The sequence below is a fragment of the Callithrix jacchus genome, chromosome 10 (assembly GCF_049354715.1).
Source record: "Callithrix jacchus isolate 240 chromosome 10, calJac240_pri, whole genome shotgun sequence".
In the NCBI taxonomy this organism is placed as follows: domain Eukaryota; kingdom Metazoa; phylum Chordata; class Mammalia; order Primates; family Cebidae; genus Callithrix; species Callithrix jacchus.
In genome coordinates this window covers 24,720,437-24,735,871 of record NC_133511.1, presented here as the reverse complement: position 1 = coordinate 24,735,871, position 15,435 = coordinate 24,720,437, and the positions used below count along the sequence as shown (strand labels likewise).

At 42.3% G+C, this 15,435-nt stretch overlaps 1 pseudogene; it reads right to left on the bottom strand.

Annotated features, from left to right (window-relative positions):
- Window positions 1–12,680: 12,680 nt before the first annotated feature.
- On the bottom strand, window positions 12,681–14,027 carry LOC144578056 (keratin, type I cytoskeletal 18 pseudogene; annotated as a pseudogene).
- Window positions 14,028–15,435: the final 1,408 nt, after the last annotated feature.

Below are 15,435 nucleotides of genomic sequence, written 5' to 3'. Positions count from 1 at the left end.
CCTTCACCCAAATTTGGCATTTCTCCCCAGGCTATCCCTCCCCAGCTCCACCCCCCCACTGTCCCTCCCCTCTTCCCCCCAATAGACCCTGGTGTTTGGTACTCCCTTCCCTGTGTCCACGTGTTCTCATTTTTCATCACCCACCTATGAGTGAGAATATGTGGGATTTTATTTTCTGTTCTTGTGTCAGTTTGCTGAGAATGATGTTCTCCAGATTCATCCATGTCCCTACAAACGACCCGAACTCATCATTTTTGATTGCTGCATAATATTCCATGGTGTATATGTGCCACATTTTCCCAGTCCAGTCTATCATCAATGGGCATTTGGGTTGGTTCCAGGTCTTTGCTATTGTAAACAGTGCTGCAATGAACATTCGTGTACATGTGTCCTTATAGTAAAACGATTTATAGTCTTTTGGATATATACCCAGTAATGGGATTGCTGGGTCAAATGGAATTTCTATTTCTAAGGCCTTGAGGAATCGCCACACCGTCTTCCACAATGGTTGAACTAATTTACACTCCCACCAACAGTGTAAAAGTGTTCCTATTTCTCCACATCCTCTCATCTGTTGTCTCCAGATTTTTTAATGATCGTCATTCTAACTGGCGTGAGATAGTATCTCAATGTGGTTTTGATTTGCATCTCTCTAATGACCAGTGATGATGAGCATTTTTTCATATGTTTGTTGGCCTCATGTATGTCTTCTTTTGTAAAGTGTCTGTTCATATCCTTTGCCCATTTTTGATGGGCTTGTTTGCTTTTTTCCTGTAAATCTGTTTGAGTTCTTTGTAAATTCTGGATATCAGCCCTTTGTCAGATGGGTAGACTGCAAACATTTTTTCCCATTCTGTTGGTTGCCAATTCACTCTAGTGACTGTTTCTTTTGCCGTGCAGAAGCTGTGGAGTTTCATTAGGTCCCATTTGTCTATTTTGGCTTTTGTTGCCGATGCTTTTGGTGTTTTGGTCATGAAGTCCTTGCCTACTCCTATGTCCTGAATGGTTTTGCCTAGATTTTCTTCTAGGGTTTTTATGGTGCCAGGTCTTATGTTTAAGTCTTTAATCCATCTGGAGGTAATTTTAGTGTAAGGTGTCAGGAAGGGGTTCCAGTTTCTGCTTTCTGCACATGGCTAGCCAGTTTTCCCAACACCATTTATTAAACAGGGAATCCTTTCCCCATTGCTTGTTTTTGTCCAGTTTATCCAAGATTGTATGGTTGTAGATATGTTGTGTTGCCTCCGATGCCTCTGTTCTGTTCCATTGGTCTATATTTCTGTTTTGGTACCGTACCATGCTGTTTTGATTACTGTAGCCTTGTAGTATAATTTGAAATCCGGTAGTGTGATGCCCCCCGCTGTGTTCTTTTTGCTTAGAATTGACTTGGCTATGCGGGCTCTCTTTTGGTTCCATATGAAGTTCATGGTGGTTTTTTTCCAGTTCTGTGAAGAAAGTCAATGGTAGCTTGATGGGGATAGCGTTGATTCTATAAATTACTCTGGGCAGTATAACCATTTTCACGATATTGATTCTTCCTAACCATGAACATGAAATGTTTCTCCATCTGTTTGTGTCCTCTCTTATTTCGTTGAGCAGTGGTTTGTAGTTTTCCTTGAAGAGGTCCCTTACGTTCCTTGTGAGTTGTATTCCTAGGTATTTTATTCTTTTTGTAGCAATTGGGAATGGCTGTTCGTTCTTGATTTGGCTCCCTTTAAGTCTGTTATTGGTGTATAGGAATGCTTGTGATTTTTGCACATTGATTTTATATCCTGAGACTTTGCTAAAGTTGCTTATCAGTTTCAGGAGTTTTTGGGCTGAGATGATGGGGTCTTCTAGGTATACTATCATGTCATCTGCAAATAGTGACAATTTGGCTTCCATTCCTATTTGAATACCCTTTATTTCTTTTTCTTGCCTGATTTCTCTGGCTAGAACTTCTCTGGCTAGAACTTCTCTGGCTAGAATTCTGGTAGAATTCGGCTGTGAACCCATCTGGACCTGGACTTTTTTTGTGTGGTAGGCTCTTAACTTCCAGTACTATATTGAATAGGAGTGGTGAAAGAGGGCATCCTCATCTAGTGCCAGATTTCAAAGGGAATGCTTCCAGTTTTTCCCATTCAGTATGATATTGGCTGTTGGTTTGTCATAAATAGCTTTTATTACTTTGAGATCCATTCCATCGATACAAAGTTTATTGAGGGTTTTTAGCATAAAGGGCTGTTGAATTTTGTCAAATGCCTTTTCTGTGTCAATTGAGATAATCATGTGGTTGTTGTTTTTGGTTCTGTTTATGTGGTGAATTACGTTTATAAACTTGCATATGTTGAACCAGCCTTGCATCCCCAGGATGAATCCTACTTGATCATGATGAGTAAGTTTTTTGATGTGCTGTTGCAATCGGCTTGCCAGTATTTTATTGAAGATTTTTGCATCTATGTTCATCATGCATATTGGCCTGAAGTTTTCTTTTCTTGTTGGGTCTCTGCTGGGTTTTGGTAACAGGATGATGTTAGTCTCATAAAATAATTTGGGAAGGATTCCCTCTTTTTGGATTATTTGGAATAGTTTCAGAAGGAATGGTACCAGCTCCTCTTTGTGTGTCTGGTAGAATTCGGCTGTGAACCCATCTGGACCTGGGCTTTTTTTGTGTGGTAGGCTCTTAATTGCTGCCTCGACTTCTGACCTTGTTATTGGTCTATTCATAGTTTCGGCTTCCTCCTGGTTTAGGCTTGGGAGGACACAGGTGTCCAGGAATTTATCCATTTCTTCCAGGTTTACTAGTTTATGTGCATAGAGTTGTTTGTAATATTCTCTGATGATGGTTTGAATTTCTGTGGAATCTGTGGTGATTTCCCCTTTATCATTTTTTATTGCATCTATTTGGTTGTTCTCTGTTTTCTTTTTTATCAGTCTGGCTAGTGGTCTATTTTGTTGATCTTTTCAAAAAACCAGCTCTTGGATTTATTGATTTTTTGGAGGGTTTTTTGTGTCTCTATCTCCTTCAGTTCTGCTCTGATCTTAGTTATTTCTTGTCTTCTGCTAGGTTTTGAGTTTTTTTGATCTTGCTCCTCTAGCTCTTTCAATTTTGACGATAGGGTGTCAATTTTGGATCTCTCCACTCTTCTCATATGGGCACTTATTGCTATATATTTTCCTCTGGAGACTGCTTTAAATGTGTCCCAGAGATTCTGGTATGTTGTGTCTTCGTTCTCGTTGGTTTCGAAGAACTTCTTTGTTTCTGCCTTCATTTCGTTGTTTATCCAGTCAACATTCAAGGGCCAGTTGTTCAGTTTCCATGAAGCTGTGCAGTTCTGGGTTAGTTTCTGAATTCTGAGTTCTAACTTGATTGCACTATCGTCTGAGAGACTGTTTGTTATGATTTTTATTGTTTTGCACTTGCTGAGGAGTGCTTTACTTCCAATTATGTGGTCAATTTTAGAATAGGTGTGATGTGGTGCTGAGAAGAATGTATATTCTATGGATTTGGGGTGGAGAGTTCTGTAAAGTCTATCAGGTTTGCTTGCTCCAGGTCTGAGTTCAAGCCCTGGATATCCTTGTTAATTTTCTGTCTGGTTGATCAGTCTAATATTGACAGTGGAGTGTTAAAGTCTCCCACTATTATTGTGTGGGAGTCTAAGTCTCTTTGTAAGTCATTAAGAACTTGCCTTATATAGCTGGGTACTCCTGTATTGGGTCCATATATATTTAGGATCGTTAGCTCTTCTTGTTGTATCAATCCTTTCACCATTATGTAATGACCTTCATTGTCTCTTTTGATCTTTGTTGCTTTAAAGTCTATTTTATCAGAGATGAGAATTGCAACTCCTGCTTTTTTTTTGCTCTCCAATTGCTTGGTAAATCTTCCTCCATCCCTTTATTTTGAGCCTTTGTGTATCCTTGCATGTGAGATGGGTTTCCTGGATACAGCACACTGATGGGTTTTGGTTTTTTATCCAATTTGCCAGTCTGTGTCTTTTGATCGGTGCATTTAGCCCATTTACATTTAGGGTTAATATTGTTATGTGTGAATTTGATACTGCCATTTTGATGCTACTGGCTGTTTTGCCTGTTAGTTGATGAAGATTCTTCATTTTGTTGATGCTCTTTAGCATTTAGTATGATTTTGGAATGGCTGGTACTGGTTGTTCCTTTCTATGTGTAGTGCCTCTTTCAGGACCTCTTGTAAAGCAGGCCTGGTGGTGACAAAATCTCTGAGTACTTGTTTGTTTGCAAAGGATTTTATTTTTCCTTCACTTATGAAGCTCAGTTTGGCTGGATATGTAATTCTGGGTTGAAAGTTCTTTTCTTTAAAATTGTTGAATATTGGCCCCCACTCTCTTCTTGCTTGTAGAGTTTCTGCCGAGAGATCTGCTGTGAGTCTGATGGGCTTCCCTTTGTGGGTGACCCGACCTTTCTCTCTGGCTGCCCTTAGTATTTTCTCTTTCATTTCAACCCTGCTGAATCTGACGATTATGTGCCTTGGGGTTGCTCTTCTTGCGGAGTATCTTTGTGGTGTTCTCTGTATTTCCTGGATTTGAATGTTGGCCTGCCTTGCTAGATTGGGGAAATTTTCCTGGATAATATCCTGAAGAGTATTTTCCAGCTTGGATTCATTCTTTTCATCACATTCAGGTACACCTATCAAACGTAGGTTAGGTCTCTTCACATAGTCCCACATTTCTTGGAGACTTTGTTCATTCCTTTTTGCGTTTTTTTTCTCTAATCTTCACCTCTTGTTTTATTTCATTGAGTTGATCTTCGACTTCTGATATTCTTTCTTCTGCTTGGTCAATTCGGCTGTTGAAACTTGTGCATGCTTTGTGAAGTTCTTGTGTTGTGTTTTTCAGCTCCTTCAATTCATTCATATTCCTCTCTAAGTTATCCATTCTTGTTATCATTTCCTTGAATCTTTTTTCATATCTTTTTTCAAGGTTCTTAGTTTCTTTGCATTGATTTAGACCATGTTCTTTTAGCTCACAGAAGTTTCTCATTACCCACCTTCTGAAGGCTGATTCCATCATTTCGTCACAGTCATTCTCCGTCCAGCTTTGTTCCCTTGCTGGTGAGGAGTTTTGGTCCTTTGTAGGAGGTGAGGTGTTCTGGTTTCAGGTGTTTTCCTCCTTTTTGCGCTGGTTTCTTCCCTTCTTTGTGGATTTATCCACCTGTCGTCTGAGTAGTTGCTGACTTTTTGATTGGGTCTCTGAGTGGACGCCCAGATTGTTGATGATGAGGTATTTCTGTTACTTGGTTTTCCTTCTACCAGTCTAGCCCTTCTGCTGTATGACTGCTGAGGTCCACTCCAGGCCCTGCTTGTCTGGGGTACACCTGTAGCAGCTGCAGAACAGTGAGGGATGCTACCAGTTTCTTCTTCTGCTATCTTTGTCCCAGAATAATGCCTGCCTAATGTCAGTCTGATCAGTCCTTTTTGAGGTGACTCTGGATATACAGGGGTCAGGGAGCTGCTTGAGGAGACGGTCTGTACTTTATAGGAGCTCAAGTGCCGAGCTGTGTGCTCCATTGTTCATTCAGGGCTGTTAGGCTGCTACGTTTATGTCTGCTGCAGCAGAACTCTTAAAACCCCCTTTTTTTCCTCAGATGCTCTGTCTCGGGGAGTTGGAGCTTTCTTTATGAGTGTCCATTGCACTATCCTGCCCAGGTAGGAGGCAGTCTAGTCACTATTTGCCTGCCAAGGCTCTGCCCTGCTGATGTGGGATCTGCCCTGTTGCTGTGGGCTCTGCCCTGCAGCCGCGGGCTCCACCACAGGCTCTGCCCTGCTGCCATGGGCTCCGCCCTATGGCGGAGTCTCTCTGTTATGGCGGGTTGCCTCAGCAACAGCAGGCTGCGTCAGCAATGGGAATGTACCTCAGTAGGGGCAGATTGCCTTGGCAGACGCCCCTCCCCCACCGAGCGGCACCGTCCTGGGTTCAGCTGTGCCCTCAATGAAACTCTCCACCTGGAGTGTTTCGAATTGCCGTTTTGTTTGTCCTTGTGGGGGTGGAAACTCACCGAGCCTGCTCGCCTGGCTCCCTGCCTCAGAGCACCTTTTTTTTTTTTTTTTCAGTTGAACAAATGGCTCTCTCCCAGGTGTTTCGGTCACCCGCTGTTAGGGCACCAGGATCTGTGTGATTTCCCGTGCAGCGAGCCACTGCGCCGGCTCAAATGCCGCTTCCCAGGAATCTCCTGGTCTGGCTCACTGTCCAAGTCCCATTTAATCAGATGGATATACTAATCTGCCCTCCCAAATCTCAGATTGCCAGTTTAGCAGGGCACCCAGACCAGTGTGTTTTGTGCAGAGTGTTGCGGGGTGCCACTGCACTGAGGCACTGGCCGAAGCAGCTGCAACAGCTAAAACGGCTGTGTTTGCGTCCCATGTCTCTCCTACAGCTGGGAATTTCCCCATTCTGTGGGCAACAAAGATCCATCTGGAAATGCAGCTTTGACTCACCCTCTGCACATTCACTGAGAGCTGCGATCCTGAGTTGTTCTTACTGTGCCATCTTGAATCCGCTCCACTCTGGAATTTCTATCGCCATTCTCTACTCATTTCACAAAACCCCTATGTCTTTTCTTTTATTTTATTTTTTTGATACAGGGTCTCACTCTGTCACCCGGGCTGGAGTGCAGTGGCGTGATCTCAGCTCACTGCAACCTCTGCCTCCTGGGTTCAAGCAATTATCATGCCTCAGCCTCCTGAGTAGCTGGGATTATAGGTGCACACCACCATGCCTGGCTCATTTTTTTGTGCTTTTAGTAGAGACAGGGTTTCACCACGTTGGCCAGGCTGATCTTAAACTCATGACCTCAAATGATCCACCCACCTCCGAAAGTGCTGGGATTACAGGCATGACCACTATGCCCGGCCTAAAAAAAAAAAAAACTCTGTATTTTTAAGGCCCAGTCTAATGTCACTTTTTTTGTGTGAAGCCCTCCTTTCTCTTTCTCCACCATGAAGAATTGATCCCTCTTTCTCTAGGTTTCCAGTATACTTTGTTTATACTGCTACCGTATTATATAATACATATGAGATGTTACATTATCTATGATCTTGTATCTTTCTATCTATCACCCTTTAATGCAAGTTAGAGGTAACAAATATGTTAACTATACCTATATTGATTTGAAACTGGTGTATATATGTCTGTCACCTCTGCTAGATGTCGTCTCTTTAAGAGAAAATTAATATCTTGGTCATTTTTGTTTCCTCAACACCTAACACAGAACCTAGAAGATGGGAGGTCAACCAATATATATTTATTGATGTGAATGAGAGGAAATACCAAATACAATGTATTTTCATTTAAACAAAATATTTGATAAATCTCTCAGGATTTCAATGGAACATTTAATAAATCTTCAACATTATGAATAATGCTGTACCGTGGGTCACTAGAAAAATTGAAGCTGTCTGAACACACACTCATACTTTGTATAATAAAACATACAAAGAATGTTTATCAGATGTGAAAGGAGACATACTGATATCATAGGAAAGAAAAATACTACTTTAAAAATAAGTCTAATTGGCCCAAATGTTGGGCTCCAACTGACAAGGTAAAATTTAAATAAGTGTAAAGGCCTATATGTAAATTTAAAAAATAAATTGCATATACCAAGTATGGTGGAGATTGGACTTGGCAGCAATTAATGTCCAGAAGAGTTAGAAGCTTTGGTTAATCAAAAGCTTTAAAAGCAGTGGGATGTGACCAATGACAATCTAAGGATATTGGGATTACTAATGGTCATAGATGTCCAGCTCAGAAGCAGCATTGTAGTCACAACAATGTAATTCATCCCTTTCAGGGCTGATTTAAAGTATTATGAGCAAATCTAGCATAAGATTCTAAAAGATACGTTAATAAACCACAGTTCTTCCAGAAAACTGTGACCAGAATGGTAAGAGTCTAGAAACAATCAAATAGATGAAGAACGAGGGACCTCTCTGGAAACCTGGACATTTGAAAAACTGGAAACTAGGGGAAGGTTTGAGAGGCATCTTCATGTATTTTTAAATGGCCTTTTATGTGTTGCTACAAATGGCAAAACTAGACAGGATGGGTAGGAATTGTGAGAAGACAGAGTTTGGCTTGGTGTAACAAAGAACTTTCTAATATTTCTGGTCATCCAACAATGAAGTGGGCAGCTTTGGGAGGTTGGGAGCTTTCCATCCTTGAACAGGGTCAACAGAGGCCAATTGACTAGATAAGAGATTCATGGAAAGAGTTTTTTGTTGTTTTCTTTTGTTTTATGAAGCATAAATACCCTCCTATGTAAAATCGTTTAGTGGCTCAGCAGAATCTGTGGGATAATGTCCAAATTCCTTATCGTGTCATAGAAGCCATTGTGATCCAGATCCCAATGACCCCCTGCCAGGTCATCTGCCTCTGCTGCCTCCCCTGCCTTCAGCCCCAGCATACCCCATACCAAACACGTTCCACACTGCTTGCCTAGTACCCATTCTGCCATGTTCTCTCATGCCACTCAACATTGGCACATGCTATTCCTTGTGCCTAGAACCTTTTCCTGCTTTCTAACTTTGGCTGATCTGCATTAACACAGAGAGGCTGTGTCACCCTGGAAATGTCACATTGGAAGTCGCCCCAAACCCTCTAGTTTCCTCCTGTGTACCTAGGAAGCACCCTCAATTGGCTACCTCTTAGTTTTTCTTGTTTACGTCACACAGTGGAATGTGAACAATGTGAAGAAAGGGGCTGTGTCTTATCTCCCAATTCCCCATTTCTAGAATCTGCTTGATGGATGGGAGAATGCTCAGCTCTTAAAGTGAGTTGTATCAGGCCTTTATTCCTTAGGTCAAAACATGACCAGAGGGCCAGGCAGAATCTGGAGTCTATCCAGTGGGCCATAACCTTCAGAAATAGAGAGTGTGGGAAATCTTGACCAATTCAAGACATGGCAATCCCTCTCAACCATGTACCACTTGAAGGAATGCACACTGGGCTTCCTTTTTTCTTTAGGGGATTTGGCTTCATTCTCCCCATTGCACAAGTATCCTGCCCTGTGTCACTCCCCTCCTTTCTTCTCCCTGTTCCTTGCCCACATGCTGGCCAATACCCCATGACTGTCTCAACCTGGGGGCCACACTGGCTAAGTGATCAAAGCAGTGGGTCCTTGTATCATCATTTATAATTTAAATCAGATCTACTGCCTTCAGGGCCTCTGAGTTTTTGTAGCAAACTCATAATGTCAATATTTTCTACTGAGAATTGTTTGGCATGGTGACATAGAGGTTAGCAAAACAGGGTTCTGGGACGGAAAGTCCCAGAACTGAAATCAGGTGGATCACTTGAGGTCAGGAGTTCAAGACCAGCCTGGCCAACATGGTGAAATCCCATCTCTACTAAAAATACAAAAATCAGCCTGGCATTGTGGTGCATGCCTGCAATCCCAGCTACTTGGGAGGCTGAGGCAGGAGAATGTCTTGAACCTGGGAGGCACAGGTTGCAGTGAGCTGAGATCATGCTACTACACACCAGCCTGGGTGACACAGCCAGACTCTCTCTCAAAAAAAAAAAAAAAAAAAAAAAGAGAGAGAGAGAGAGAGAAAGAGACCTCAGAACTCTTTCCCAGAGTGAGAGACCTTCCCAGCTACCCAGTAGGCCAAGTGATTCCAATCCTCTGGTGGCTGAGTGCCCTAAAACATTTAATTTGGCACTTCATAATGTTAAGGCAGACCAAGCTGCTCCTTGTCTGAAACAACCCTTTCAGAGAATAGACAAAATAGCTGGCAACCCAGTTTTTGAGCCAAAAGGTTGACTTTTCTCCGAAAACCATTCTGATTTGTAAGAACTGGCAAATAATTCAGAAATTAGAAGCCTGTTACTTGTCTCATCCATCTCTGAGTCCCACCAAAGAGAAAATCCTCCCCCTTCTCCAACACCAGAGGGGGGCAAAGGCTTTTCAGAAAGTACAATGCTGCATTAAAACTGAAGGAAGCTGTCCAGGTTTGCTTTCCGTTCTATTGTTTTATTCTGTCAGCTCCCACATCTCCCCAAATCCAGGCTTAATAATTTACAGCGGAAAGACATTTAATAAATAAGCAGCAAGATTGGAGCTGTCAGCTCTGCACAATGGGACTGTTTGCATCTTCCTGCTTGGCATCAGCACCCGCTCTCCCGCTTGCTTCGATGAAACAATCCCATTTGCTATTTTCATAAAATTAGTTCCTCTGCAGTTTCTATTAATCAGAACCTTCTTTGGAAAGAATTATACTGGGATTTCATCACCATCTGAGTTCAATCATTCTGTGAATCTGATGAATTTTTATCATTCCTATAAGTGACTGACAAGGTAAGACTTGGGTGGGCTGATATACATGGGCAGAGAGCTCTCCCTTCACATTGGCTGAGGTCCGACAGTCTTGGGAACCTGGATCGATCTCCACCACCACACATCTGGGCAGCTTTTGCCTCAAGATACGTCTCTTTTACATCTGCAGTTCAAATATTCTTTGGGTCATGGACTCATAAATCTTATGTAAGCTATGGATACTCTCCTTGGAAAAGCTCAAGCACACTAAACACACAATTTAGGACACTCCCTCTCCTCTCCACATATATGGCCCATCCACGGATTCCATCGTCAAAACTAGGTGCCCTCTTTTTTCTAACCATCCTCACTTCCCTTAAGAACTTTAGGCTGGAATAGAAATTCGTCACCTCCAAAATTCTTTATAGAAGGAGAAAAAGAAAAAATTTTTAAAGAGAGAAAGAGCTTAAAAGTGAGAAAGTTTCTTTATGATTGCCATATACTTTCTGAGAAGAAAAACGGAAAACAGAAGGCGGCTCAAATGAGCTGAAATAAATAATGAAAGCCCAAGGATTCATAAATTGATGCATACTGCCCTGCAGTTGTGTGACACTGATATGAGATCAAAACTTAGCAAAATTTCGATGAACTCTCCTTGTTTTCAGCCTATGTAATGCCTATCCCATCATAAAATAAACTCTACCTGAGGCAAGATACAGTCTGGAGGAAAACCAACCCCGGACCAGGGGAACTGGGGCGCTAGTATTAATACCACCTCTGTCCACTGAGTATGTGATTTTAGGAGAGAGATAACGTAACTCTATCAGTGTGAGGTTTTTAAATTAATACTAAATGATTTCCAAAGTTTGTTTCAATTCCAACAGTTCATCAGACATGATTCATTAAAAATCTCTAAGGTAGTAAGAATTAAAACCTTTTCTTAAAGGGCCCAATAGCAAATATTTTAGGCTATGGGCCATATAGTCTTTGTGGTAAGTACTCAGTCATGCTGTTATAAAGCAAAAGGAGACATAAACAACACATAAGCAAATGAGCATTCCTGGCTTCTAGTAAAATTTTACTTATGGAAACCAAACTTTAAATTTAATATAATTTTCATATGTCACAAAGCATTTTTCTTTTTTTTTTTTTCCAAGCATTTAAAATGTAAAAATCATTCTTAGTTTGCAGGTCACACAAGCTGAGATTAAGCCTACAGGCCATGTAGTTTGCCAACCCTTGGTCTCTAACAGCAGGTGACTATCGTGATCTGGAAAGTCATGGTGGTAATTCTGGGTGGCCTTGGAAGGTCGGTAATTTGGCTTCAATTACTGACAATAGTCGTTGAGGATATTTTTGTTTACTTGGTTTTTCAGTTAGCAAAATTGAGAATTAGAAAAATTAGTCATTTTTGAGCATCAGCCAATAATCAACAATTACTTCATTTTTTTGCTACATTTTCACACCTATAGAAATGCTAATAATCACACAAGAAGTCGTATACAAAAAGTTCAGGGCTTACTGGCAGAAAGTTTTGATAACCATAAAATGAGCAAAAAAACTTTACGTCTTCTCTTGAAATCATTCCATGCACTTGGGAACCCTAGTGACCTCTTTGTATTCTTCCTCTCTATTGGGCAGCATAATGAGTGATTTTATGCATTGGAGGAGGAGGAAATGAAACACTGGTTTTTGTTATTGTTGCTTTGACTTTTTTGTTTAAGAAAGGAAAAAATAAGTTAACAAAATGACATGCATTCATATAGGGCACCTATGTGCATTCTACAAGTATGAGGAATACATATACCATAGAGATGTAGAGCAATGTGTAGAGGTGCTGTAGAATATGACATAGAAAAGACTTTTTTTTTTTTTTTTTTGAGATGGAGTCTCACTCTGTTGCCCAGGCTAGAGTGCAGTGGCTCCATCTTAGCTCACTGCAACCTCTGCTTCCTGGATTCAAACAATTCGCCTGCCTCGGCCTCCCCAGTAGCTGGGAATACCACCATGCCTGGCTAATTTTTGTATTTTTAGTAGAGACAGGGTTTCACCATATAGGCCAGGCTGGTATTGAACTCCTGACCTCAGGTGATCCACCTGCCTTGGCCTCCCAAAGTGCTGGGATTACAGGCGTTAGCCACCATACCTGGCCAGGGATGACAATTTTTTAAAAGAGAAAGATTAGATAATAAAATAATCAGTCTTTTTTAGAGTGAGGAACACAGTTTTGATTCTGAGACAGCAAAAGATGAAGCACTATGATGACAGCACTTCTCTCAATCTCATTAAGAGGATATGATATCATTTAATTAGAAAACTGTTAATAACACCCCTCTCCTAGTTAAGGTGTACAGTTGGGGAGTACTTGGGAGGCGGGTCCCCTCTTAAGAGAGAGAAAACCTAATAATGTTATATCTATTCAGGATGATGTAAAAAACTTTGAAGTACCTCCTCATTCATGTCCATTCTTTTATTTATTTTTGACATCCAATGACTTCTGGAGTTTTCATTGGCCTCCGACTCCCCACAGGGTACCATGCTTCTGCTGGTTCATCACCTCAGAACTTTGGTGTTATTAGTCTCAGACACCACTTTGCCATCCACTATCCTGGATGGTTTGCATAGAGTTGCTGCTGTCCAGGGCATCACCACAATTGAAGTCCTCCCCATCTTCCAGCAGACGGCAGTAGGTGGCAATCAGCCTCCAGCTTGACCTTGCTGTTCAGCAGGGTCTTATACACCTGGGCCTGGTGCTGCCCCTCTTCCCGTGTCTGTGCCAGCTCCGAAACGAGGTGCAGCAGGACCCCATTGAGCTGCTCCATCTGCATGGCATAGTGGGCCTCCACCTCTCTCAGGCTGTTCTCCAAGATGGCCTTCAGATTTCTCACTGAGTCTAGGTTGATCTCCAAGAACTGAACTACACATCTCAGCTCCATAAGTGTCATCTCAGCAGCTCCTATTTTGGTGGACTGCATGGTGACCACTGTGGTATGCTCCTCAGTCTTCTGGGACCAGTACTTGTCCAGCTCCTCTTGGTTCTTCTGAGCTGGCTCATCATACTGGGCCAGGAGATCTGCCATGATCTCTCTGAGGTCCTGAGATTTGGGGGCATTTACCTCCATGGCAAATGCCCAGAGTTGGCAATCAGAGCTTACAGGTCTTTTACTTCTTCCCTGTGTTTCTTCTTCATGAAGAGCAGCTCCTCCTTGAGATACTCCATGTCTGTCTCCAGCTGTAGCCGAGTGTCATTGGTGTCATCAATGACCCTGTGGAGCCCATGGATGTTGCTCTCCACAGACTGGCACGTGGCCAGGTCTGTCTTATACTTGATTTTAAAGTCATCAGCAGCAAGACTCTAAAGTCAATCTGCAGAATGATATAAGCATTGTCCACAGACTTCGCAAAGATATGAGCCCCTCAGGTCCTTGATGGTCTTGAAGTAATGCCCCCAGGCTCTGACCTGGAGCCCCTTCTCCAGGTGCTCTCAGATTTTGCTTACCAGCCTCTGATTCTTAGTCACCAGAGTCCCCATCCTGTCCAGGTAAGAAGGCCAGGCAGTCATTCAGGCTTTGCATGGTATCCTTCTCATTGTGGATGTCCCCCATTCCTGCCAGATCCCAGGCCATCCCTGCAGCCAAGCCTCCAGACCCCAGCTGCCCCAGAAGCTGGTGAAACAGGACACTGAGGTCCAGAAGCCCAGGCCCCTGAGAGAACCCCCTCAGGCTCCCTAAGTAGCCAATCTGATCATTAGAAGTGTAAGGAAGTTAACTTCCAATCTCAAACTTTGAACTGTTGACCACTTTCCTCCAAAATATTAATGTCTCAGAGCCAGTTCCAACCAGCTTGTCTACATATTACTTGCCATCATTTGTCTCCACATTATTCTCCAGATACTCAGTGCTCATTCTTGCCTCGGCATCTTTGCTCAAACTACTTTCTCTCCCTGGATTCTGTTCTACCTTTCCTGTCCCTACTCATATGCTAGGGCCCAGCATCTGTTCTAGCTCTATCATAAAGACATACACATTAACTTCAGCCAAAACAAAATATCCCCCAAATAATACAAGGGAAGAAGTGCTCTGGAAACTATAAAATGTTCTGCAAATATGAAGTATTATTGTATTTTGGAGAAATTAATTGTACAATAGGGTTACAACATTATATCTTGCTTGAAAGTTTCCTAGTTGTTTCGTGTGTGGTTGGCCTAACACTACAAAACCACAGGCTATTATGACGGGAGTCCCATCTCATTTCTTGTATATCCTCACAGTTCCTAACAGCACAAAGCTGCAGTCAACACTCAATTCCAATAAAATGAATTCATCAAAATAAAGGATTTCTTAGCCACAGAGCTCCTCACTGGGCCAAATAATGTTAAGTTGATAAACACCTAAGAAATCACCGGTTAGTTTATGTGACTACAAATGAAGCCTCGAAAGTAGAATAAATTTGAGATGGGCAGTTGATGAAATTCAAGCGTCTTCTTTTTGGTTCATAAAGCTGTGATTCAGGAGAATTCTTTAAATCAGAGATTCAGTGCTCTAGGAGTGAATAGATTGCTTCATGATATTTCTGAATTTTGTTTAAAGCCAAAGGTTCAAACAGTGCAGCTCTCCAATTTGGTATTGTTTTGATTATTGTTTGTTTTCCCTTCCTGATTTAGTGGTGAGCATGCAGCCTCTGGTCCTACTTCCTTTGGTTGTCCTGATTGATGCATCTTTTGGTCTAACAAGCCATAGCCTCAGAGCAAAGTCAGGGCAAGCTTTAGTAGGCAGTTAGCTAACAGCAGTCAGCCAACAGCGTGGGCCAGCTCCACTTTCAGTAGCCAGGCGGCAGAGAGTTTTCTTGATGGACCCCGGGCCGCTTCAACAGACTGTCCCATGGGTAGAATGATCCTTGCCTCAGTCTGCTTCGCAAGGTTAACGGAAGAATTAAATGTCAAATAAAATAAGGTGAGATAAAGATAAATGAAGCGTGCTGTTATTACAACTGGTGCTTTGTCCTCCTTTCCCTCCAGGAGGGTTGTTGGGGACACTTAATGACCGGGCCTGAGCTGACTTGACCCCAACATCTTGCGTCCCACTCGAGCCAGTGGGTTTGGGAGTGAGGCGTTCATGAGACCCCGGAACAGGCATTAATGCCTAGATCGTGCAGTTCTCCGGACTTCAAGAT